This window comes from Cygnus olor, chromosome 11 (genome assembly GCF_009769625.2).
Source record: "Cygnus olor isolate bCygOlo1 chromosome 11, bCygOlo1.pri.v2, whole genome shotgun sequence".
NCBI lineage: Eukaryota > Metazoa > Chordata > Aves > Anseriformes > Anatidae > Cygnus > Cygnus olor.
The window spans coordinates 16620005-16646826 of NC_049179.1; the positions used below are offsets into that span (position 1 = coordinate 16620005).

Here is a 26822-nt window from a genome sequence, read left to right on the forward strand (position 1 = left end):
TCTTTTTCTGCGCCTTGTGCCTACCCATTTGTTACCTCCTTAAATGAGTGAAGGGCCTTTTGATTACAGGGTTCTTTGCTCAGGAAACCACCATATTTGCAAACACAAATGCATATATACACTCTAATGAATAATGAAGGTTATTTATTGCTTGTGCTTGAAATAATGGTTGATTTTGGAGTGCCTTTCATAAAACCCACATCAGAAAGTGTGTTATGTCCTGACATTTTCATTGCAGTTCAAGTAAAATAGTCCTCGGAAATTGTCTTGCTACCAAATTGCAATCATAAAGGCATGGCTTCAGACTCTGAGAATCACTTCAGATTGTGAACTTCTGGATAATATATAACATAAAGAGTTTAATTGAATCAGCCAGTTGGGTTTTTGCCCAGAAAAGTAGAAATTTAAATGCTGATGCAGCTTTAGCTTCCAATGACACCAGTCAGCACTCCTTAGATTGGATTGTAAATAATCTTATTTGAGGATATGCAGTATGATAGGAATATACTTGTCTGTAAACTTGCTAGCAAAAGTAATTAAATAATTCCATTGTGTACTAAGACATATGAAAAATCACTGACCCCAAAGAAAGATTTGATAAGTATTTACAAGCAGCTAGAAGAAAATAGTGACTTTTTAACAACTCTTGTCTTATTTCAGAGTTGCGAGGACAAAGGAAAACAAAATAATAAATCAACACTCAGCAACAGTGAGATCTGTGTCTGACCCTCTTTGAAGATATTTGTGGCAAACATCTTTCAGTCCACTTGGATGGCAATGAGAATCTACTGTCTGAATGAAAGCTTGATTCATATCCCAGTGTTTAAAAGTTCATCTTTCTGAACTGGTGTTCTGAACATCTCAGATGAGCTTTTCCAGTCTTCAAATACATGTGATAGAAAAATAGATACAAATAGATCTCCCACAAGATCCATCATAAGGTATCGAATCCGTTCAAGATTAAAATAAAAAGGGAATCTGGTCGGCACTCTTTGTTGAAAGCAAATTTCACAAATTTCTCAAAATTATTTATTTTCCAAAGGTATTGCAATTGTTTGATGAGAAATTCAAAAAGTGGAGCAACTAAAAACTGCACCTTTAAACAACTGCAACCTCTTTAATACTTTCTTTTGCCTTTAGTTTCAGAGACAATGGGAAAATTAAAATGAACTGAAATAACTAAAGGGTAAATAGAAGATTGTAAAGCAACAGTTCAAAAAAGTGTAAATATTGGTTCTGTTTATAAAATATGATGCTGCAAATATTAAGGATTTTCTTTTGTTTTTAAACACTGTAAAATAAAGTTACAACATTCACCTACATTTTTTCAAGAAAGCAAAAACCTGAGTTAAAGCTTTACATGAAATATTACTATTGTATCCTGATCTGAAAGTTCATTGAGGTGGTTATTCTATGTAAGAGGCATCTGATCTGAAAGACCTGAAGGGAGAAAAAGAAAAAAGAAAAAAAAAAAAAAGGTTTCCATTACCTTAGTCAGAGATAGCTTAGTTAAGATGGGAGATGGTCACCCTTTTCATTGTAGCTGCTAGTGTGTAGGAAAGCTAAAGAATTTGTATTAAGTGTGAATTAAGAATTCAAACGTCAGATGTTCTTGTTCCCCTACCAATACTACAAAGCTTAAAAGCTACAGCTGCCTTCATCCATTCTGCTTCATGCTGTAGTAACATTAGTCCATGCAAATTCAGTCATGTATGTCCGACAGGATCACTAAATTGGTTCCACTGGATCTCTAACTAAAGAATTTGAAAAAATCTCAGGCTTTTCACAGAATGACGCAGATTTCCTCTAAGACCTTCCAGCATGGGTATTGCGCTGCCAAAATTGTTGTCTATGGAAAAGTTATGAGTTCAGATACTGTTGACTTGTAATTTTAAAGATCGTGTTTCACCTAGATGTATAAGAGTGGAAACTTTATAGATTTAGTCAAATTCCAGTTGGAGTCATCTTCACTTCCTAGCACAGTTAGCCACAGTTACTGAGTATTACAAAACAAAAACTTCATTCTACTTGGAAAATGGCTCCCTGTTGTCAAAGCCAAGAATATGTGTCTTTGGGACACATTTACTCTTTTTTCCTTATCTTTATTTTCATTAAAATGTAAGAAAATAGCTGTTTGTCCCTACTCAAACTTTTTGTTTTTGAAAACTGCAGTGAGAGCTCTCAAGATATCTCATCAAGCTTCATTGTATAATACCTTTATTTTATTTCCCTACACAGTCTTTCTGTTTGTTTTCCCATTGCATGTTTCTTCACGGTGATTAGCACTATGCCTACAAGGAAATCATCCGTAGCTGATGCAAACCTCAGTGCACTTGTTTCACCCAACTGAAGATGTGACCAAGCATGTCTTTCACCATAAACATTCAGGATGCCTCAAAATATATTAAATTTGCTAAATAAAATATAGATGCATCTTTTTTTTTTTTTTTTTTCCAGCTATCTTACTGAAAACTTCCGAGGGCTGAAAACCTAATATACAATGATAATTTGCCTAGGTCACCTTGTTTACCATTCTAGGTAAAGGCTACCTGGCCTGGGCTGTATGGCTGCAGTGTATTCATTCTCAGATGTCAGCTGGAACCACAAAGTTAGAGAGACATTACACCAATTCTGCATTTTTTTCCATGTGTACTATCTTCACCTGCTCCTGTAATACTGACCTTCATTTTGTCACAGGTCTGTATCAAAAGTAGGTAAGCCAGGATGGAGAGCCAGCACCCCTGTTTCTCCCCAAAACTTATTAGCCACCAGACCTACATCAGCTCCAAAAAATGTGAATATGCATCCAAAATCAACTTTGCAGACGGATTTTGCTTCCATTAAGTTCCACAGTGGAAAAAAAAAAAAAAAAAGAAAAGAAAAAAAAAAGCCATACATAGGGTTTAATGTAATTATGGTCATAGAGCACTTGGAAGAAAAAAAAAAAAAAAAAAGGAAAAAAAAAAACTTCATATTTGGATTTATGGAATTATTTTACTGAAAAAGAATTATGTTACATATTTAAATCCCTGGTGGCTACTAATGTTTTATTAAATACAGTGTAAATCCAGCTGCGACCATGCAATAAAACCTCCAAGGGGCAAAAAAAAGAGTGTTTTATATCTGATTTTTGCATGCAACAACTTGGTCTCCTGAATACTGCCCATATGCCATTATGCTCTCCTTGACATTGATCTTTAATAGGGGCTCAACGTACTGAACCCCTGCTTAAATGTACACAATGATCAGGGTAAGATTACGCACCACTTATAAAATTTCATATATCTGGTCCACTCACAAAACAAAACCTTGTGCTAAGCTATTATACAAATGTATTTACTTTTAGTTAGTTAATACAATACATAGAAAGTCACTTTGTAGTAAGAGAAGTACAGACAGTCACCCATAGTAATTAGCTGGAGAGTAAACCCATTTGGTTTTTGCTTTTTTTTTTTTTTTTGTCCTCAGGACATGCATTTTCACTGTCATGTGCTCAGGGTTTGAGAGGTTTACATTACATAAAATTAGGACTATATAAACTATGAGCTTCATCTGTTTTCTAATGTGATTGCCCCTTCCCTCAAACAGAGTAGCCTAATTGATAGCCTCCATTGTATGCAATGCACGTCAATAAATACTGAACATGAATGTGAATCAATATTGTGTTAGTACTAGGATTAAGAAAGCTATTTTCTCTTTTTTTTTTTTTTTTTTTTTTTTCCAGAAGAGATGAATATGAGTAAAAAAAAATGAGTGTTTGTCTGAAATTCTGCCTGGGGATTTGGTTTTACATTTCCCTGTAGGAGCACATCAGAAGACACCCTGGGCCCTAGGACTTTGGCCTAACGTGAACATTACAAGCAAACACCTCAGCAGACTGCTGGAAAGGACAGTCCTTTGCATTAAAAATACAGCTGCAGTTGCAGAAGCAAAGAGATTTGGCTTCTGATATCTTTTCTTTTTCAAGCCACAAATTAGAGGACAATTTATGAGAGTCTAGACAATAATTTATAGGACCGGTATTGACTGCTCTTGACCCCGTGTGTTATTTTGCAGTCTAAACAATGCCAAATCACTTAGATGACCCAACACCATGCCAAAATCCATAGACACTTGATATATATTACACAAATTTTTAAAACACGGCAAAAAAACCCACAACCCAGTGATAAATGATCACATTATTTTAGACCAGTTCTTGCAAATGCACAGCAGCACAAGAGCTTCTGCAAGTCTCTAAGGTTTGGGGAAATGAGGACTGGAAAAAAAAAAAAAAAGTATATAATGTTAGGGGCTGTTAGCCATTAGATCAAAGTTAGGATCTAAGCCCAGAAAGACAGGAGCTTACTAAAATGCTCTAGACCAGTCACTGCCCATAAACACTCACGTGCTTCAGATGTAAGCTAGACTACTTGCAAAAGTGCTTGACATCATTTTACGTGCCCTCGGGGGACCCTCCTCTGATTTCCAAGGGGTCAGAACTCGTTATCCCAACAACGGTGACAGGTTGGTGCAGAAACCCATAGCATCCCCCTGCCAATTCCAGCAGCTGATTCCTGCCTGGCACTTACTGCTTGCTTTCAGGCCGAGGGCAGTTGTTTCTGTTTTGTTTTGTTTTGTTTTGTTTCTTCCTTTTTTTTTTTCTTTTTTTTTTTTTTTTTAACCCAAAAGCATGTAAGTCAAAAGAAGTAGATCTTAAATCTAAGATCTTTAAGAAACCTAGGAATTTAAAGTAAAATTTTCCAGAAACATTTAACTATACTATCACCTCCAAAGACCTATTCTTCAAAAGGGCTCAACACTAATGTAAATACCAAGGTTAATGGCCAAATTCTCTAAGGAGCTAAATACTCCAAGGCTGGGGCAATATTCAGCTTTGTGAGGGCTAATGTTTAGATTGAATATGTTCATCACCAGAGAATTTATTTGGGAGGCAGGAAAACTTTGGTATAAATCCTTTTTGTCCCATTTGTTTTTTTTCTACAGAAGTGAAATCTAAGTCAACCACATATGAAAAGACTGCCTGAACCACAGGTCTTTGTAAGAAAAAGTTCTTTTTCAGTATTTCCATTGTAACTATTATTTTAAACAGAACATTTTTATTAGAGGAGAAGCTGGGACATGTGTCCCCCATTTTACTGCCCTAGTTGCTTGGTTCCCATACTTCCTTTAGCTGATTTTTTTTTATTTTTTTACCTGCACAGAAATAAATTTATTTTTATTTATTCCCAGGCCATATGTGTATGGGTATTTCTATACTGAAAATTAGAAAAAAACTTTTAATTAAATATATTTGGATGTATATATGCATGCATATTTATAAACGTAAATATGCATTTGCAGAGACTGTATGTTGAGTGTACATAAATGCATAACATGCAGCAGAGAAAAATCATTGTACCAACCTCTTAAAAATGCGCTGCATTTCTTGCAACTATATTTATTTGTCTTTATCCATAGGAAATGAAACATACCATATTTTAAGAACATACTATGCAGATTTTTTCCAGTAGCAGCAAACTGTTTCTACACAACTACTTACACTAGATGAATTATCATTTTCCTAGCTTGAATCTACAACAGTTAATTTAAATGGTGACTTGTGGAGAATGTATGGCTAAATCAAGTCTTCAGTTGGAGGGCTCAGCTTAATTTTCTGTGGCATTTTGTGTCACAATATGTCACATCAGTGTGGCTGCATGGGTGGATGGGATACTCTTAAAGAAGGCATCACTCTTAAATGGGTTTTGCTGAAAAGCCAAACAAACAACAACAACAAAAAATGTTAATGAACTGGATCACCATGTGTCAATCTGTTTTTATGGTTAATTACTGTACCAGTTGAGGATTTGGGGGAGAAAAGAGGACACAGATTTGCACTGAACACACATTTCATATGAACCTTTTGAACTGCAATCTGCACTGACAACCGCTCTTAACCTAGAGTACTATCCCAAAGTATCTTGGGACACTAACAAGCCTGCAAATTGTCCCCCCCCTCCCCCCCCCTTTTTTTTCTTTTTTTTTTTTCTTTTTTTTGCATTTGCCTCCCACCCCTTTTCCCTTTGTTGCTATAGTAAAAATGTTTCTACTTTTCTACATCTGTCTGCTGTTGCCAACAAAACACTGGAGAACAGGAGGTGATCTTTCTGTTTTCGTTCCAGCAGCCTGGCCCTGAATGAGTTTAATCGGCTGAGAAACATGACTGAAAAGGGCTTTGCTACCCTTTCTAACTTCACTGCGCTCAGGCTTTCTGTAGCCTAGAGAGTGACACCCTATGCCTTATTTCACTGTGGATTATTTAGAATGCTTCAATTGTGACTTGTCAATGTGGTCCAGGACAGATCAAGGCAAAACCTCCGACAAGAAAACAGCAATGCGAATATGATGTGACTGACTGCTGCACAATGGGCTAATACCTCTTAATTTGGACTTTTAGCAATCGTTTACCATCCCTATGCCCTTGAAGATTCCAAATCCACTCTTACAGAGAAGAAAAAAGTCCTTTGCTTTTTCGTCCCTCTTCCCTCTCTCTCCCCCCCCCCCCCCCCCCAATAACTCGAGTGTATCAATCAATGTCTCCATATGCATTTAATAGCTTTATTTCAAAGCACTTTACTCTTAAAAGCACCTCTCACCAAGGCATGCTATTGAAATACTGTGCAGGTGTAATTAAATGAGCCAAATTTTGGCCCTTGACTGCATTCCTGTTCTCTCTTTGGCATTAGAACCGCAAGATGATGTTTGGTCATTTCTTACCTCTAGGTAGAACTGATTTGGGGTTTCTCTCTCTCTCTTTTTTTTTTTTTTTTTAATTAAAAAAAATAATTAAAGTGAAATTAATTGGTTAAAGGTTAATAGATGTAGAGATTGACACCCTTACTAAAAGTACTCCACCTGAAATGACAGTGTAGGAGCCTTGATGTATTGCTAGATAGTTATGCCTGTACTACACCCAGGAGTAATATGGCCAGGGCATCACTGAATGCCAAGTATCCTGTGACTTTGCTGTGGAGACTGCTTCAAAGTTATTCAGTTACTCATGGATACTGTGATTGCATTTCTTATATTCACTAAGAACTGGAGTGAAACTACACATTTATTTCACATGGGAAGTTTTCGCACAATGGTTTTTGCTCACTTCAATAGCTAGGGAAACAGTTCAAAAATAGCATTTCAGAACATCAGTGTGAATAAATTTCCTCTTTGATATTATTTCTATTCTTGATCAGGCACTTTCTATTAACACTTGTCTGCACGAAACTTTGCCCACAAAAAAAAAAAAAGCTGCAGGAGAGCCTTGTGGATGCTCATGCACATATATTTTCACCAAAAGGGTTAGGAGGTCAGTTGAAAGCTCTTTGCAATACGGGTGTCATCCAATGAAGACAGAGAAATGTAGCTATGCATCTTAATCAGGCATCATGAATAGGAAATACTTAAAGCAACAGTCATGGTGGATAGTCTGTCGTCAGTCCACAAGCTGAAGTCAAACCACACAAACCACATGTCAAGTACTTTTGAGCCATGATCATATTTGTGAAAATTTCAATTTGTCAATAGGTAAGTCACAAGGAGAAAAAAAAAATAAAAAGGTATGAATTTATCAGATAAATTGTTCACAATGGATAGAGTGCAGAACTCCAACCTGGGATAGTATTAAACCTAATGACCTCAAGGTGAAGGGCTGGAGAGTCCATAACCAATCACCTCTGAATTCAGTGTACTGAACTGTCTATTTGAAAATTAAACAAAGACCCAACTGTAGTAATTGTATCACCTTATGTACTTAAAGTAATTTCCCCAGCTCAGCTCAATATCAGGAGAAACAAATGGAGAAATTACTTGTTGTGTCACTTCTCTTCTCTAAGGCTTTATATCTACTCATTTTTGTCCTCAGCGCTTTCCTACTGCTCTTCACTAAAACATTGCAAAGTTCCATAGAACAGGCAATAAAATGCACAGATGGCTGAGCCAACAGAAATAAAACTAAAACTAAGACCTTCGCACAAATGTGAAAAGGTGAGACAAAAAAAAAAAAAAAAAAAAAAAAAAAAAAAAAACACCTTTGCATAGCTGTTTTCCTTAAGCATTAGTCCATTTTGGCTACACTGGAGTTACTGAGAAAAAATGTATTTATTTTCCAGATCACTGTGAGAATAAAATTACTTTATGTTTTTTAATTAAAAAAAAAGAAAAAAAAAAGAAAAAAGAAAATAATACTTGCTATGACTGGTATCAGTAATCAGGAAGTGGAATAAACATTACCCTCTAATTCTATGTGGTTATTGACTGACTAAAATCACAGTCTGCCCCTGAATCGGCCAAGAGTGCAGTTCCACTCCTCTGCAGCTAACATTGGCTGCTTGAAGAAGGGGTTTCATTCAGGCTGCTCAGGCTTAGTGCCTTCTTAGGCACTAAGCAGGCCTTTCAAATCCATGGAGAAGGTTGGATTTGAAAGCCCCTTCTTGCCCCAAGCCTCTTGGAGGGGTCCATGGTTTGGTCCACATGAGCTGCTTCTGGATGATATCCCATTTGTATTGCTGCCACCTGTCTAAAGAAAATGTGAGATGCCTCAAGGACCCCAAACCCAGCAGGGCAGCAGGGCTAAAGAAAACAGACTGATTCACAACCTATGGAAAAACAAAGTCATTTCTGATGCATCCTACTTCGCCCCAGCAGTTTGGCTTTGAGACCATTTCTGTATCTGTCAACCTCTCCCACCCTAGTGGAACAGAATAACAAAGCCAAATTCTGCTAAATATGCCGTTGTCTTTTTGGACCAGAACTAGTTCCCTTGTCTTGTCTCTATGAACCTGTAGTCCTTTCTACCTTGACTGAGCCATGTTCTCAGCCAGGGTAAGCCAGTGAAGATCCACAGAAGTTCAATGAACACTTATTGATTTACAACACCTGAAACACTGTCAGAAGGCATAATTATGATAATGGTAGCCTAAAACAAAACAAAACAAACAAAAAAAAAACAATCTCTCTATTAGCATGAAGATGGATTTAGTTGGATTCTGATTTTTCAGACTCTTATTTTTCCATCATGTTCCAAGCTAATAAGTGATTTAAACCAGAACAGAACTGGTTTTAAATTCTCCTTCAAGATGAAAAATAACTCTCTCAACTAATTGTGCTTATGTTACCTCCTTCAGCAGCAATTATCTGGTTTCATCCCAACCTTCCTGCCTACCCATAATTACCATCTCCTTTGACATGGTTAACTAAAAGCAAGTATTAATATGGATTTAATGTTGTTTCAGAAATTGGTGGAGCACCGAGGGTGCCAATGACCCTAATTCCACTTTGTACTAAAAATGTGTTGATCTGTGGTTTTTGGCTGCTGCTTGAATTTGACTTGAAGGTTGAAAGTAAACATATCACTCAAGTGCATGGTGCATGAATTAAGGTCTTTCTGTCACCAGCCTCTGCTTTTTTTCCCCTACTCCTTGGGTCAGGCACCCCATAACCCCCCCTTTCCCCTTTCCTCTCATGGGACCCTGGGGAAATATTTCTCTTGACATGAACTCCTGCGTGACTAACACCTGCATTTCTTCCAGTGCACATTTCCATGGGGCAGTTCTGCTTTCTTCTTCTTTTTTTTTTTTTTCTCCTCTCCAGAAAATATTTCTCTAAGAATGATCAGATTTTCCTAGCCACTCCACACACAGAGACCTGTTGCATTTCCAACAGCGGAAAGCACATTGCTTGACTTTGAATTCCCTTTGGCCAGGAGATCATCTTCCAAAAATGTGTGCTTTAAATGAACAAAGTCTATTTTTAATATGCAATATTATGGGTTGTGATGGAATTGGAGACTTAGCAAAACCAGGTTTTTCTGCCTCTCAGAATAATAATAAAACCTAATGTGGCAAATTTCTCTTGGCTTCCAGATATTAGAATGCATTCAACACATCTTTGACAAGTTTACACCTCCAAGGGTTTGCTGCATCAAAAATCTCCTTCTTAGTGGATGCAGTTTTTAACAGCAAAAAGGACCTTTGTTTGTTATAGTTTGAACCAGTTCCCTGAACAAAATAAAGCTAAGCTGTAAAATAACTTTTCTCAGCATAACTGTCTACACGAGGGCTTTTACTGGCATAAATATATTGGTCAGGGTGTATGTTGGGGGGGATTGCTCTTTTTTTTTTTATTTTTTACACACATAACTGACATCTTTACTCTGGGGAACAAAATTAAGTGTAAACCAAGCATTACTGTCTATAGCATTTTCTTGGGGTCAGGGTTTCCAGGGAATAATAGAAGGAGAAAGCTTCCTAAAGACATATCTTTGTGGAGTAGGGATGGGGGGTTCCAATTTACTAGTCTTCATCTTATTGAGGGCAATAATTTCCCTGAAGACTTTATTGGCAGGGTATCACTGCAGAAAACGTTTGCTGCCGGCAACCCTATTATTTTCCATGAGAAATACAGTCCCGTGAGAAAGCATGTTCTCACTCTATTTCTGTGGGAAACACCAGGAGAAGAAGAATTCCAAATCCCGCGAGACCAAGCAACTGGAAACAACACCAGAAGCCCTCTTGTTTGTGTAACTTATTGCAAAAATATCAAAGGGGGGGAAGAACATGTTTTCATAAAATTTTCACTTTGCAAGAGCTCAGTTTAGAAAAAAAAAGAAAAAAAAAGAAAAAAAAAAGATTTATATTTGACAGCCCAAAATCCCAAGGATGCTCAGTCTATTTCAGTTGTCAATTTATGATCTTTAAAACATTTTTAAAATTGACTGAACCTTAACTACATCCTACCTCATCTTGTACTAGCCAAGTTTTACAGATGCCATCTTAAAAATCAATTCAAAGAACAGCCATAAACTTGAAAGCTTCCTATTTGAAGTGTATATGGCAGAATGCAATTTTGTTTAATTTTAATTGACAGAGATGTCAGCCTAAGAGAATATTTTAGAATATTAGTAGGAACAGTAAACTCATGCCTTGACACTTTTATGATATAATGGTATAATTCTCGAGAAAAAAAATCACCACTGTCAGGATTTACACAAAAGCAGTGCATGTTTTACTTTTTCCTCAGTAAAGGAGTTATAAATGTATTACTAATTACACAATTACTTTATTATGTAGAGCCAGTAATAAAACCCTTGATGTACACTCAGCAAGGTTAGTTTCATTAAAAAAAAAAAAAAAAGCATTTTTTAAAATTAGTATTACAGTTTTTCAGGTGAGGTTTCAGCCTGCGTGATGTAGTTCAGCTGCTTGCTCTCTAAGTTTCGCAAAACAAAAAGCATGTTTACAAGGCTTATATGTTCCTAAGGAGACAAATTTTCAAATGGTGTAAAACTGCTATCACTACCTATTTGTGCAAGCTCGGAATCAGGCTTGAAGAAACATGATCAATTACTGCAAAAGACTGAAATGTGTAAGACATAAATGAATGACTTAAAACAAGCTACTCATGCCCTGTGTCCAGATGAAACGGAAGTAAATAGGAATAGGAAACTTTCTTTCCCCTTTCCAGTTTTGGGACTGGTCAAATTCTGAACCTGCTGCTTTTTGTAAAAGTCCACAAAACCAAAAACTGAGTTCTCACTGCCCCGTTTTGGGAGCAGATAAAGTTCCGCCCCAGACTGCACCCTGTTGTCTCTCTCTGCACTGCTGTTGTATAGAAAATTCCCAGGCAACAAGAAAAGCGATGCAAAGGCAAAGTGAACAACTTGGCACTGCTGTACAACAAGAACACGTGCTCCCTAACTCTTCAAGGTCTGATCGAGCAAAGCAATTAAATATGCACATGAGTATATGCACTTTAAGCAGAAGAGTAATCCCTTTGACTTTAAAGAATTACTCGCTTAAAGTTTAGTGCCCTGCTGTATTGGGACCTAACCTCCAAAGCAAAGTATGGCAGAGATTTAGTGACTAATTACAGCCTGTAGATGGACAAGCCAGTTGGGTTAAACAAGAATTGGCCCAAACCTTTGCCCTTCTCCAAAAACAAATCTGAATAAAGGTCAAAAGAGTTTGGTTAAGGATGTACTTACCAAACTTTCAGACCTTTTGAGAACTATCCTCCACTAGTAAAGGCTCTCACATTGTATCCCTCCGGGAGTCCCATAGGCGTAGTCGGTTGTAAACTCATTTTCCTATATGGTCAGGCACGCGTGTGGTGGGGAGGAATGAATGACAATGTAGTACGGCCAAAGCTGGTGTCCTGTGACCATGGAGCTTTTAATATGGAGGCAACGGAATCAGGATTAAGAATTGCAGCTGCTAAGATGCTAAACCCCACATACAGCTCCTATGGCTCAGATGTTATCAAGCGTAAAATCTTTTGAATAAAGCCTTACATGGGGGCACCATTGTAAACTGCTTTCTCAGTTAAAGCCTTTACGTAGCAGTAAGAGGGAAAAGGTTGTATTTTGCTATATTATTTTCAGTAATATGTCAAAGGCCACTGAAATCAATTCCCATTAATTTTAAAGGACTTTCCATAGTAAAAATAATGCCCAGTAAAATCACTATAATGAAACTGCTGTTTAAAGTATCCCAGTCCTCTAAGGATGACCAGCAACTAATCTTCCACGAGACAACATTGTAGAAATTCCAGACTTCCACCATAGAAGCACAAGCCGGACAGGTTTCAGCTCTGAAGGAGTTGGTGTGATTTTTCAATAGTTTATGCTATAGTCTCTGTGCATGTTTGCTTATATCTAATTCAGATTCCTTTTCTTTGGTATTAATTTAAGTCCCTGTATGACACGGACACAAAATTTTTATCTCAGCACTGTCACTAACTAGGTCTGTGGCCATGAACAAGTCCTCATCTAGGAAATGGCATGTGGAGAATGACCCAGTTAACATTGTACTCCAGTTGGGAAAAAATAAATGATAGAAGTAACAGTTATTTAGAAAATAGAAACAGGATTTCTCTGTCCCACAGACAAAAGTTCTAGGAAATCCAGGTAAAGGTTCACCAACTCACCATCAGGGATGTAACATTAATCTGTTTTATTAGAATTCTTTTAGATTTACACAGCAATGTGAAGCTGTCTAAATTTATCTCTAAGTAACAGAGAATAAAATTCCATGACAGAAAACTTCACCTATACAGAACAGCATAGTAGAGATTATGTATCATGGAAAACCATAAGACAAAAACAAGACAGCCTTCAGTATTTTTTGCTTAAATATTCTTGACCTTTTTGATGTTCACATTCTTGGCAAACGTATAGAATTTCATCCTATGCACAAATAGCAATAGCTTTTTCAGTTTGAATGGATTTATACAGTTTTGTTGACTAAGGAAAAACAGCCAAAAAGAAAATCAAGACCACGGGTTTTCAAGAGTGAGACCACAGTGTATAAGGAACCTCTGTAATGAGCAGCATAACACAAACACCAATTGCTGACTCCATGAAAAGTTAAACTTGCTGCAACCACATGGGTGGAAACACCACCAACAAGAGGAGACATTATGAGAGAAAAGAAATGGACTGGCAAGAGAAATAGGATGACTGGAGATGCAGAGATTTAAGAAGTGCTAAGAGGAAACAAGGAACTGATTTTTTTTCTTTATTTATTTTGTGGAAGAAATGGGTGGGAAAATAAAAGTCTCCCCCGTCAGATTTGTCCCTCCGTATTTAAAACAGGCACCTGGCCCCTATGAAGGATTAACTGCCTGCTTGTAAAATGCCATGTTTTGATATTAAGCCATTTTTAGCTGCAAGTTGGCCAAGCAATGTGTGTACTTCTGCCACACTATAACTCAGCCATAACTTCTATCGTGCTCTGAAGAAAGCACCACACCTTAATTGGCATCTTCCATGCCAGCCTACAGCCCTCTGAGATTTGCATTGAGTTTAGGGGATTATCGCACCTTCAAATGCAGGCTTTGAAACAAAAAGTAAAAATAGTCATCACTAAAGCAGTATAGCAACGCTTTGTGCAGCTGAAAAACAACAGTGGAAATGGTAGGTGGCACTCCTTTCTCAGGAGCTATTTTTAAATGTATCTTGTATATTTCTGGACAGTATGAAAAGTTTCGGTCCATGTTATTGACTAATAGAGTATAAAACCTCAGGTTTGATCAAAAAAATTAGCTCATTTTTGTAATCCCTAAAAGAGCTTCAAAAACACTACAAATGACCAAATAAATGCTTTTTTCCTTGATTCTCCAGAATGTTAATATAGCTTACCAGATAGAGATCTGAATCAAAACCTGTTGAAGTCAATGAAAGCATTTTCATTGCCTTCAATGAAAGCTGCATTTGGCCTAAAAATGATCCATTAGGTGAGGTGAACTTTCCCACCAAGTACTAGTCAGATCTAATTTTAAAAGTATTCAGTTGGAAATCATCATTCATCCTTCTGGATAGTGTAAAGAAAAAGGCTTCTTCACTGTTAGGCTCAGACCCACTAGGTTTAAGACCTACCATTGGACTTACCACATTTGGCTATCAGCAGTTGAATAACCTACCTTTCATGACTTTTGTCTTCTACATCAAACAAATCAAACTCTTTGGGTTTGGAGATGGGTTGGCTGTAGGTTTTTCTCACATTGGTGTCTTACCCTCTTTTACTGGCTCGGAATTTCTTTAGTTAATGCTGTCATTATGGATGCTGGACAGTCAAAGCCTTCCTAAGTAATATCAACATTACAGCATTTTCTGGTAACCTGAAAGGAAAAGAAATGGAAAAAAAGAAAAAAAAAATATGTTAATATATAGCATGAGATTTTAAAGTAAACAATAATGAGAATGTTTTGTATAAATGTATAAAACAACGCACTTGCTGAAATCTGTAAGAAAACCTGATTTGGCCAAAAGTTTTAACATAGATTATCTGTTAGCTTCAGTTTCTAACAAACTACGTTATGAGATCATGTCTCTGTCTCATCTATCAGCCAGTTTCAATTCTGATGACAGGAGGAGGAGGAAAAAACTTTGCATAGTTACTTGTATTTTGCTTTTGCTTCCAAGCAATGTTGTGGGAGGCTCACATTATACAGATAAAACAAGTACACTGCTGAGTGAATACACGTAAGCCAAGATAAATCTATTTTTCCATGATGATCACATCACAGTAGATGTGGAGACTTAGTTATGAAGCCAAGGTTTTGGGAATGGTCATGTAATCTGAAAGGGCCAGCCACCTAGCAGTTCCCATTTTCCTTGAAAGGCTGTGAGACTCACTGAGACTGTGTAGAAAAACTGAAGCAGTTCATAGCCCAAAGAGGAAAATCTCTCCACACAATGAACTTGAAAATATTTTTCTACATCCTTATGGGCTTGCACATTCAAAGCCTGCTGCAAATATTGCTAGTCAAAAGGGATTTCCAATGGAGCTAAGATGCCTGCCTTCTCCAGCTCCTGTTCACCCTAGATTACTGTGCTCCACAAAGATTTCTACTGTCTTCTACAAGGGCATATGGCTCTGCTCCACCAAATTCATCCCAAAATCTAATTCAAACCCAAATCATGGCTCAACTCTAGAAAGAGGGAAGCCCAAAGAAAAAGTTAAAAATGAGGAGACCACCAAATTTTATTCCAGCTGACCAAGGGTCTATCACTAGTATTCTCAGTGACTCTGGACAAGTCACTTCTTTTCCCATACCTCAGCTTCCTCAGCATTAAGTTGTATTGACTTCCACTGTGGATCAGTACCAGATTTGCAGATGAAAGTCACTATAAAATACACAGGTTGTTTTTGCTTATTAACAGGATACCAAAAGTTGTAGACAATAGTAGACCACAGCAACAGGAAGCACGTGGGAGGCCAAAAGAATAAAGTAGATAAATTGGGTCACTTAAACAATAGAAATAGAAAAACTTTCTTTCATTTTTACTTGATACTGGAGGTTCTTTATGCGCTGTATCGACAACATAGTATTTTTCAGTGTCACCTCTTCATTAAAGAGTCGTTTTAAAGGCAGTTGATGGGTTCTAGTATTATACCATTCATCTAATAAAAGTATTCATTAGTTTATACATCATATTCTTTTTCCTGCTGGTCTGGTAATTCTTAAATATGATGTCCCAAAGGTACTGATTGTGATCTCATATCAGTACATATTAGTAAATCCATTAAAGTTAATAGGTTATTGTCCATTGATGTAAGAAAATCAAGGCTAATGAGGCTACTTGAGTATGCAAGAATTACAGGATCGGAACCTACTGTCATTTAATATTTTGGAAGGTTATGTGTTTTTTCAAGATAGGACATAACTTTCCTTAACATAGCTTTCAATAGAGGTGCATTAGCGTCTAGTGGCAGTAGAGGTGATATATTGTATTGCTAATTTAAAGGATTATGCATGAAAAGTGAATATATTGCAATAATTATGAAGTCTTGTTTGACTTCACTTTTCCACAAGTGTACTTTGTCATGCCTTAAGTACATTGTGGACTTGAAAAGCAAAGTCAAGATGCTGTAAATCGGGGTGAAATAAAAATCTTGTTAGCATATTTTAAGAGCAGATTTAGGTTTGGAATATTTTCCATGTGATTGCCATTATTACTGTATTTATATCTGAGCAATGCCTCTATTTGATTGCGAGCATGTGTGAGTTTGTGTGTGCATGTGTGTGCAGAAGGGGTCATGACATTTATTAAAGCAGTCAATAAGGCATGCATAGGACAGGCATCTAACCCTGGAATATATTTATATTTATACTCATTTCTGATATGGAAACTAGAGAGGAAAAATCAATTGGAATCTAACATTTCATTGTCCTTCACCTTGACTCTTTGGTTTAAAGTAAGCAGTTAAAGAATCAACATTGCTGGAGATAAATAAATAAATAAATAGATGGAAAAGCCACTCTCTAACATTATTAGGACTTTCAAAGTAAATAAAAAGTGGTAGAGCTGAGAGCAAATTGCTGCAGTGGTGCCAGGGAGAATCCTGATTTTAGCACCACTGTACCAAATTTGTCATTTAGGAAAGCTCTTGTTCCCTTTATTGAGTTCCACTGTAGTGAACAATTTCTGTCTGCATCCCTCGTGTGTCCTTTTGGTTTATTATCTTTCACTGTGAATTGAGCATCCACAATCAGTTTCACAGGAAGCCTAATTTCACACACTGCTTATACATATGATGAGGACTTCCCTCCTCCTCCCCCCTCCCCCCCTCCCCTTCCCCATCCCTTCTCCCAATGTTCTTATCAAATGAAGAATTGTGGATAAGGGTTAGGTGCAGATAAACATGAGTGTAGCACTTCCAGAAAGGTCATGATCCCCCCATAAGGTGCTTCTTGTTATGCCTGACCTTCAGATTTTCATCATCAGCCCGCCTGACAACTTAATAATGCAGAGGTGCAGGATTCATTTCTCCCCTCTGAGAGAGCCAGTACGGGACGCCCTTTTCCCTGATTATTTCCCTGCACTCCCGGCTGCCCTTTATAAGCCAACCAGAACTCCATCAATCATGCTCTTCTCTCCTTTCCTCCTCAGCCCCCAGTCCTGAAAGCTCGCAAGCTGTAATGTCCCCTTTTGTCTTGTGCTGCTACCCAGCTACAACAACAGAAAAGAATCCCTGCTTGAAAACACCCTTAGCAGGCAGCAATCCACCTTCCTATTAAAAAGAGAGAGTCGTTCACTTTTCCTCCACCCGGACTGTATTATCTTGCAGAATAACTTCTCGTGGGCTCTGCTAACTGTCAAAGGAGGGAAGAAATTTAAGCTGAAATCAGAAGTTTTGATTTCATTTTATTTGTTCTTTTTCTTCTGATTTCCTTTTTTATCTTTTCCTTCTTGTTCTTGTATTTGTTTACCTATAGGTTAATAATAATCAAATGAAGAAAAAAAAAAAAAAGAAAAAAAAACACTTTGCTAATTATTCCTTCTCTCTTTTATTCTTTCTTCCTTTTTTTTCTTTTTTTTTTTCTTTTCTTCTGAAAATAAAAGAGAAACAAAGACTTGATATATTCAGGGTATTAAGCATGTCAGTTAATGGACTGAAATTACAGAAAAGTTCAGAAGAAAGTCTTCTTGGGATAGGAAGATATTGATTCAGATCAGATTTTAAAGGCTGCAATAAACTTGTGTTATAAAATATGAATTCATTTCACCCCAGCCTTCCTAGTGCTTTTTCAGCCAATGATTCCTAGAGTGAAAACGGGATGATAACACACCATGAGCATCTGGTGAGAGCGAAGTACAGTATGTTCCCTGACAGAGCAGGGATATGCCAAGGCCATCTCCTATCGCCTAAAGCAGCTGCCATTTGTACCTCCAAGAGGGGAAGTATCCCCTGGTAAGCTACAGCTCAGCTGGGTATGCAAGCTACGCTGTACCCAGCAAGCAAGCTCAGATTCTACCCTGCCCAGTGGCAGCAGGATGCAAATCTGTGCCCAGCTGGATAGAGAAGATAATGCGATAGCCCAGCTCACCCATTAAGGCACTGTGCTGGAGCTGTAAGAATAAATAAATAAATAACAGAACTGCATGAAGCACCATAAAACCACTCATTTGCCAAATATCAACATTGTGGCTGAAATTAAGTTTTCCTAACTCCCCCTGTGCCTGGATGCACTCAGATAGCGCTGGTGCATGAGAAAGGCTGAACTCATGGCTGTTTGTTTTTCAAGTGAACCACCACCTTGGCGTGGAGAGCAAAAACTTGCTTAAAAGCAGAGAAAACAGCCCCAGTGCCATTCAGTCTTCCAAATATGTATTGTGGGAATAATTGGGAGGCCCCTGAATAATGTTTTACCATCTGAATTATTTCATACATCGCAGGTTTGGAAAATCCCAACACAGAATCAGAGCTTGTAGTGAAATGTGGAATTGCATTTACTAGTTGTGAAAGCTAAATATCTCTTCAGAGCCTTCTTTTTCTTAATAATAATAGTAAAAAGAAATCTCTCTGTGCAGATCTTCTTTCAAACTAATAACATGTCAAAGATTGCAAACTGCCATCAGAAGAGAGCTGGAAAGACTAGCAAATATTCAGGAGGTGCAAGAATGGGGAATTTGTCCTAAATCCCATTGATTAGTCAATTAGTGTCGCTTTTGCCTCCAGCGTGCTTTGGACAAAATCCCAAAAGATCATCTGGTTCATTTTCAGGCTTTTCTCCATTTCAGTCAATGACCTAAGAAGAAGTCCAAAGAACATCTTAGAAAGACCAGAAAACATGAGTCAAAAACAAAGAGTTGAAAAAAGCTTAGGAAGCAGATGAAAGAAGAAGGAATAAGAGATGGGAAGGATAAAGCACAACAGAGAAAAGAGAAAGATCATTCTGAGATGCTGGTGAAGAAAAATAGATGAGTGATAATGATCTAGGGGTGGGGGAGAACCTGTCTGAGGGGGAGAGGCAGGTTTGGACGGCAAAGGGAAGCACAAACAAATGAAGCAGAAAAACAGGAAGGAAAGCAAAGAAAACTTGCAGATACAGAGGAAAAGCAGCAGGAAATCTGCAGTACCCAGTATCCTTTCTTGACCACTAGACACAGGAAATCACACTTCAAAAGAACAGCCAAGAACGTGGGACCTGATAAGAGTGATAAAGATGCCATTGCTACCAGATCAAAGTGTTGGAGGGAGGTGATAGAAGGAGGAAAAGCAAAGGAATAAAGCGTAAAAAGTCAATTTTAAAGCAGGGTGGATTTTTTTATTTTTTAACTTCATCCTAAAATGTGCCCAGCTTGAGTCTCTAAGTGGGGAAGGGGACTCCCTGGGATATTAAAACCATTCCCAAGCCAAGCTCCATTTAAGCTTCACAAACTACAAATGCAAATGCAAATCCCTTGCTTGGCACCTCCTCTTCATTTCAGCCTACATCAGCTGCAGCAGTGATGCCAGTGACTGTCCACAGCCCTTTGGCAAGGCTTTCCTAGCAGTCCCTCACCTGGGACCCAGGCTGCTCTTCTCCCCTCCAGCCCCCGAGCTCAGCGCTCACAGGGGCAGCACTAGGAGCTGCCATGGTCCTTGGGTGGCATCTTCATGTGGCACCAGATCAATGAAGTAGTGAAGGACACACGGGGTCGGGTCAGTCCTTCGACTGGAATTTCCCTCGGTGAAACTCTGGTTTTATAGGGAGGAGGGAGATTGTCCTCTACTGACATTTGCCAAGGGAAAATGAGGAATAGTTTGGATCTGGACCAGAGGGCCATGGCTACATCCAAGCCCTTGCAAATTGACTTGGCAAGAGAGGATTCTCTCGAGGAGCGAGGAAAACCAGAGAGATGTCAGTCAGAGAAGTAAACACCATATGCTTGTCTCTGACGGTAGTGAAGTGGACAGAGCAGAGAGGCTGGCAGATCTGAGAAATAGGGCAGTGTAAATCAAGACACATTCTCCTTCCTTTGCTTCCCAGAGGAGTTCCACAGGCATAAGCAGTGTATTCCTCCTAAATCCAGGAGCTCTTCAGAGCTGATTGGTGTTTTCCATACTGATTATTTACGCTAAGCCTCGACTGAATGAACTGTAGGTTACGGAGAGGTGACTTTTTTTTGAAATGTATGAGATAAATCCTTCTTCGTCTAGAGGGCAAAGAGTTAGTGGGAGAAGGGAGAGACTACAGAACCATTTAATATGCTGTGTTTGGTTTTAAATTAACAAAATCTTCTTCAGATATATTTTTTTTCTTCCTCAGTACTGAAAATTTGGTGGGTAAAGCTTGTGCAATAGTTTCAATTTTCTTAGGAAAATATTGTCATTTGACTCATGTGGGGTTAGTGGGGGAGGGATGGCGGGGGGAGGAGAAGCCCTTCCCTGATGTTCCTTTGCTCTTCTTTTCTACCTGCTGCATTCTCCTTTTCCACCTATCATCTCCTTCAGTTGAAAGTTGTATCATGGACACAACTCCCTCTCTAGCCTTCTCCAGACAAGCTATTAAGGAGCAGAGACCGGCTGTAGAGACACCAGTGAGACTCCAGTGCCCGAGCAGATCTCATTCCTTAAGCCCATCAGTAATTACCCATGTGGCATTCAGCCCATCAAGTTGCCATTGTTTTAAAAATTGGTTTTAGGCACTCTGAAAGCTTTTTGAAAACATAGAGCAAAGACTATAGCTATGGAAATAAAGAGCTGAGAAGCCAGCCTACAGACAAAAAATGTAGGCTGTTGATAAGACAAGTTGATGAGAAAGGAAAAAACTTGCTAGAAAAAAAAAAAAAAAAAAAGATTGAACTTCAAGTTCGAGCAAAAGCTTCTAAAATGTGTAATGTTGTATTAACTTATCCCAGACATATTTTGACAGCTATAAGAGGAAATAGCTGAATTAGAAGTTTTACAAGTGTAATCTCTGACAGGTTTTACACCAAATATTTACTTTTTTTATTCATCAGGTTAATAAACTCATAACCTCCTCTTGCGCTGGTCATTTCCTGATGAGATCCAATTTTCTCCTATCTATCTGGCTGCAACATGCCTGTGTGTTCAAAGCAAGTTTTGAACACAGGTATATCTTCAGAGCCACCATTCAGCTTGGAGGAGGTAGAACTCACATGGAAATCAATGGGAGATTTACTTGCATGAGAATTGCAAATCTGAGCTATTTTGGACTGTCATTCTGTTCAGCAAAGCTTTCTATTCCTCTTGTTGGCTCAAACCAAGAGTTTTCTGCCTTTTATGTTATGAATAGGCAAGCTTTTTGAACCTGAACTGTTCTGTCTCATTTCTCTAGAAAATTAATATTAAGAGTACAAAATTTCCTGTGCTTCTTCCCTTCATATATAACACGTATGTAATGCACAAAATAAGTCTAGCTGTTTGGGTAAATAATACCAGCATGACTTAGAAATGACCTTCTTGGACATGGATTTTCTTTTGTCTGATAACCCATGTTCTCTCAGAGTCAAATATTATAAATCTACTAATTTACTGTAGTAAGAGTACAGCAGTATTTGTGAGCAAGTGAATAGTAAGCAAATACAGAATAAGCTAAAAAGGAGAATTACAATAAATAAATAATTTGTCTGTACACTTAATAGCTAGTTCAAAAATGAGAAGCTTTTTCAGGGAAAAATAAAAAGACTGTAAAATAAAATTTTTGTAATAAGATTCTGAGCCATAAACAATAACACATAGAAATATATTTTTTATTTAAATACACTAAAGGTTCTATCATAATGAAGTTTTTTACATCAAATGTAATACAATGACTCTTCTGTACTGCTTTCTATTTTTGATTTACTATTTTTATCTTAAAATAATACTCATGACCAAAGACATATGAAAAATCTATATTTTGTCATTGTATTATTTTTATATTCTTTTTAATGATATGGTATAAAAATCATATTCTAATAAAGGACACCTGTAGCATAAATACACTAAGACACTTTTATATCAATGGCAAAAATCTGTAGTCATTTAATACCCTAATAAGATGGATAAGAGCTCAAAAATAGCTTCAGGGGAGTAACCCTTGTGCTAAATTAACAAAAATTAATATTAACTTCTGAAATATGTGATAGAAAATCTTTAATGTAAAACCCCCAAAGTATTCATTCAAAAAGATGTATCAGTTCTTAACCCAACTCAAATGCAAATGGTCATTTTCATCTGCAAAATATTTTCACAGGAATAATCATTACATTTAGTGAAAAGTTGAACAAAAGATCATGTCAGAATTAAGATTTGTGTGGAAAGAGCACACTACCTGAAACTGAAATATCAATTTCATTAAATCCTCTTTATCTCATTCTGCTACAGACCTTCCTCCTTGTTTCTGCCTGAAAAACTGCACCCAGCTTCCCCGTGTCCCAGCTCAGTGATCAGTACCACTACATGGTCAAAGATTTACAATTTTTTTGGTGGGAGCAGATGAAGAACTTTATTTCTCCACCTTCTTAGCCAATATGTTCCAACTTGGGTCTCTTTCAGTAAACAAACCCATATTTTAGTGTTTTGTGGTTGCTGTTTTTTTTTTTTTTTTTTTTTTTTTTTTTTAAGGAAAGCAAAACTAGCAGAAAACAGTTTCTCTCTTTCTAATAATGCGTTGGTTTAGTTTTTAATATTCCATATTAAAGAGGCAGAAAAATATTTTTTTGAACTTCAAATACATTTTCCAATCAGTTTTTAATTACTTCACTCTGCCACTCCACTGCAAATCCTAACACCTCCCAGTGTGATTGTTTCCTGCTAACAGAGACATTTTGCAGACAGATTGAGTGTCAATATTATTAGCAGCAAATTATTCACGTTGCGTGAATAGCCTTATAATCCTTATTTACTGTGAATATTCAGGAACCTATTGTTTTTAAAATAATAACTTTTAATAAGCTCTGAGGATTCTAATGACATTTTATTAATGCTATCAAGGTTTTAGGGCAGCAGAGATAAAAATGTTATTCTTCTGATTCAATGAATTACAGTGACAACAATACCAAGTTTGTCCCTAAAATGGTAAAGACAGCAGAAAACATATGTAGCAACCTTGCGTCCATGCTATCCGGTGCTAGTGCTTGTCTGCCTGTGTGGTACTTAGATAAAGGTAGGGAATGAGTAGTTGTATCAAGTAGTTTGCTACTAAAATAGCCTTTCACTGTTTATTTTCCAGCTAAGTCAATTAGGCAAGGTGGTGCATCAACATTCAGTATGTGCTGATTTCAGATATATTGGCAGGCTTTTAAATAAACACCAATGAAAGGAGTATACATCTGTTAAAAAAAAAAAAAAAAAAGCAAAAAAAAAAAAGCAAGCTCTTAGGGAAATAAATACTAAAGATGGCATGCTATTACCCAAAAACACAGGAATTGGAAGACTGCTTTGTTGTCTCAGTATTTTTTCTGCAGATGACTTCATTTCCCAAATAGTGTTGGTGGTGTTTTTTTTTTTTTTTTTTTAACACAAAACTTTAAGCTTTCTCACAATGTTTTCTTGTTTGAATGCATGCATAAATAAATTCTGATCATCTGCTTCAAATCTAACTTTATGTGAAAGAATAAAGAAGTAGTTTTAAGCTTTCTAATTAAAACACTGAGACCTTCCCCATTAAATGACTCCAGTTTTATGCCGACCTGTATGCTGCTATAATTCAAAGAACCTGCTTGTCCCAATTCAGCTCAAGGTTTATACAAATTGTTGAGGTAGGCATTGGAAATGTATTTTTGTTAAGGACAAGCCCTGAGTGGAATTATTCTCTGCAAACAAGTTGAGGATGTGAGGATAAAGTAGAAGGAGAAAGTGAAGTGTTCAAGGTCAGAGGAAAAAAATTTCAAGATAAAGAATAAAACCTGGAGACCCTAAATCCCAGGTCAGCACTCTACCCACTGCTTCTATAAATCAACAATTATCTCAGCGTGTAACCTAAATAACATTTTAGATGCCTTTGGTCCACAAGTTGATGCCTACCTGTACCTCCATCTTTTTATCTCCCCAGCTTAAAACTTGTCTGATTAGTCAGAGCTTGATTTCATGGATTTGTTCCTGCCGCATTACAAAGGGTTAAGAGTTGAAGTCTACCAGAACAATGACTTTTGTAGACAGCATTTCTCCTCCTCATCCCCCCAGACTCTGCTTTAATAAACACTTGATTGGTTGGCTTAAAAATTAACCATATGGTGCTGTTTGTAAGATATAGACTCAAGACTCAGGAAGGGCATGATCTATTTAGCCTGTCTGGGCAAATGATTTCAGTGTTTCAGTGTTAACATCACAGTCAACTTACTGTCATCAGTGGAGCATGAGCAGGAGAAGACTAGGTAACTTCTTAAACCACAGACCTAAAAATAAAGAAATTAAATCATTTTAAGAAGTCATCTGATGACTGAAGACAGAAACAGTGTGAAGAGTCATGGGTGCATTGATTTGTCTCCAGCGGCAGAGATTGCATTATTCAAGTCCATTCACCATCACTTATTAATTGTACAGTCACTGAAACTGAGTGAACTATAGCATTTGTTAACACCCATCTTAATTCACAACATTTGTTTCACCCATGCCTTACTATTTGCAAACATGCAGGCAAGTAGGTTTTGTTCAGATAAAGATTTAGGGAATGAATATTCCTACCAGGAAAGAGGCTATTTTCTCACAAAGGTAGTCTTGCATGTATTAAATATTTGACATTCCTTCTTTTCTGGCCTAAAAAAAAAAAAAAGTAAAAAAAAAAAGTTATACTAATCAATCAAGAGTAAGAAAGAATAACATTTGATCTACATTACTAATCATCCACCAATTAAAAATCCTGAGCATTATGAAGATGAAAAGTTTACACGATGAAATGTCCCAGTGTACAGCCATGCAAATAATTACTGAAAAAGAATCAATTTTTTAAAAAGCTGGATGTAAGCAGAAAATATATTCATCCCCAAAGTCTCTGTAATATCAATAATTTAAGCAACTCAAGTAAGCAATATTAGGCATTCTTTGCAATGTCACTGAAATCATAGAAATGGTAGTCAGAAATCTTCTGTACTCTTCTGACTCTGTGACCCATGGGAAGTCATGGTACCTCTGGGTGACCCATGAGTTTGTCTGTCTGTAAAACAGGTATTTTAAATAATATGAATCTAATCACACTGCTGTTCTCAGTACAGTATATTTGGGAAGTGTTCTCAGATCACTGGATGAAAGTGCTATATTAGTTCAAACAATGATGATTATTATCTTTCAGGGATTTTTATCCTCAGTGAAAAGCAAAAAGAATTACTGGCCAATTTTGTCTAGTAAATGCTGAATACTTGGAATGCTTCCCGTTCATAGTCATTCTGTGGCTTTCCTGTGTCTGACTTATGTTTATCTTCATTAAGTGGAATAATGCAAGTCAAAATAGCTACAAGTAAACTGTCTGCTGGATAGGGAACAGTTGTTAGTTCATGGGAAATGGATCGTAAAAAATGTGCTCCTTTGACTTTAGAAAAGAGCTCTAAATTGATCCATTTCCAGTTCAAAGCTCCTTAAAACATACTGAGCAATCTCACCTGATGTTTCATCACCATCATCACGTCTTTCTAGTTCAACAGGGGATGGATTACTCTGAAAGTTTTTGTCTCGATCAAAGTTCACCAGAAAGTCCTGATTCACAGGGGAAGGCAGGGAGAGCATCTCTTATACTTACTGGAAGCCCGTCCGAATAAGCAATTGTCCTGGGTTCTTTGAACTTTGGAAGAGGTGGAGATGCAGTCATATAGAAGATGAACTGCTTCCCTTGAAGGAGCACAGCACATATCTGTGCAGATTGATGGAGTCATAAGTCACTTGAAGCTAACCTGGGTACAGCCTGAGGTAAAGCTGAAAGCTAAAGTCATTCCAGGTGGGCTGGTAGAAGGAAAAAACAAATCCTAGACATTCACATATGAGGTCGTAACTTCTGTTCCATTGAAGCCCATGTATAAATATTTTAGATTTATATTTTAGAAGTTTTAAGCCTCTCTATAAAATGCGTTTAACTTCAGGTTTTATTTTAAAATGCCTCTCGAGTCAGCGAGGTGCCATACTCTCTCAAGGATTTCAAGCAAATCTCTCTTGACCAATCCAAATTCATAAGCCAAACCATATGATTTCAAAATACCTTCAATTGCCTCCTGGATCATATGTCCACATCTGGAAATGATGGATATTCTCCTCCCAGCTGCAGAAGAGGGAAATTCTGCATTAGGCTAAAAACACTGAGTAAATTGCAAGAGAGAAGGGTCAGCTTTCTAAAATTACAGTGGTCAAGGTAAGTCAAGCACTTTAATGGAAGGCTCAGATCCAAGATCAAAATCATTTTACAAATCTCTGAGCAATTCCACCTAAAAACATGCAGAATGTTTTGGTTGGTTTTATGGTGAACACAGCCAACGGGCAGCAAATTCACATAGCTGGAGACTAATCTCCCTTCACATGGGACACAAAGCAGGTGCTCTCCGTAAGGATGAAACTGTGCCCCAAATTTGGTTGATGTAAAGCAGGAGA

General features: G+C 37.4%; 1 long non-coding RNA gene across 1 annotated transcript; it reads right to left on the reverse strand.

Moving 5' to 3' along the window:
• Window positions 1-4914: 4914 nt before the first annotated feature.
• Window positions 4915-26599, reverse strand: LOC121076281. The gene is made up of 6 exons (XR_005823441.1): window positions 26437-26599; window positions 24936-25007; window positions 24592-24646; window positions 14455-14652; window positions 12020-12203; window positions 4915-5750 (listed from the first exon to the last, which is right to left on the reverse strand). It is a non-coding gene; the product is annotated as an uncharacterized LOC121076281 (long non-coding RNA).
• Between the last annotated feature and the right edge of the window lie 223 nt (window positions 26600-26822).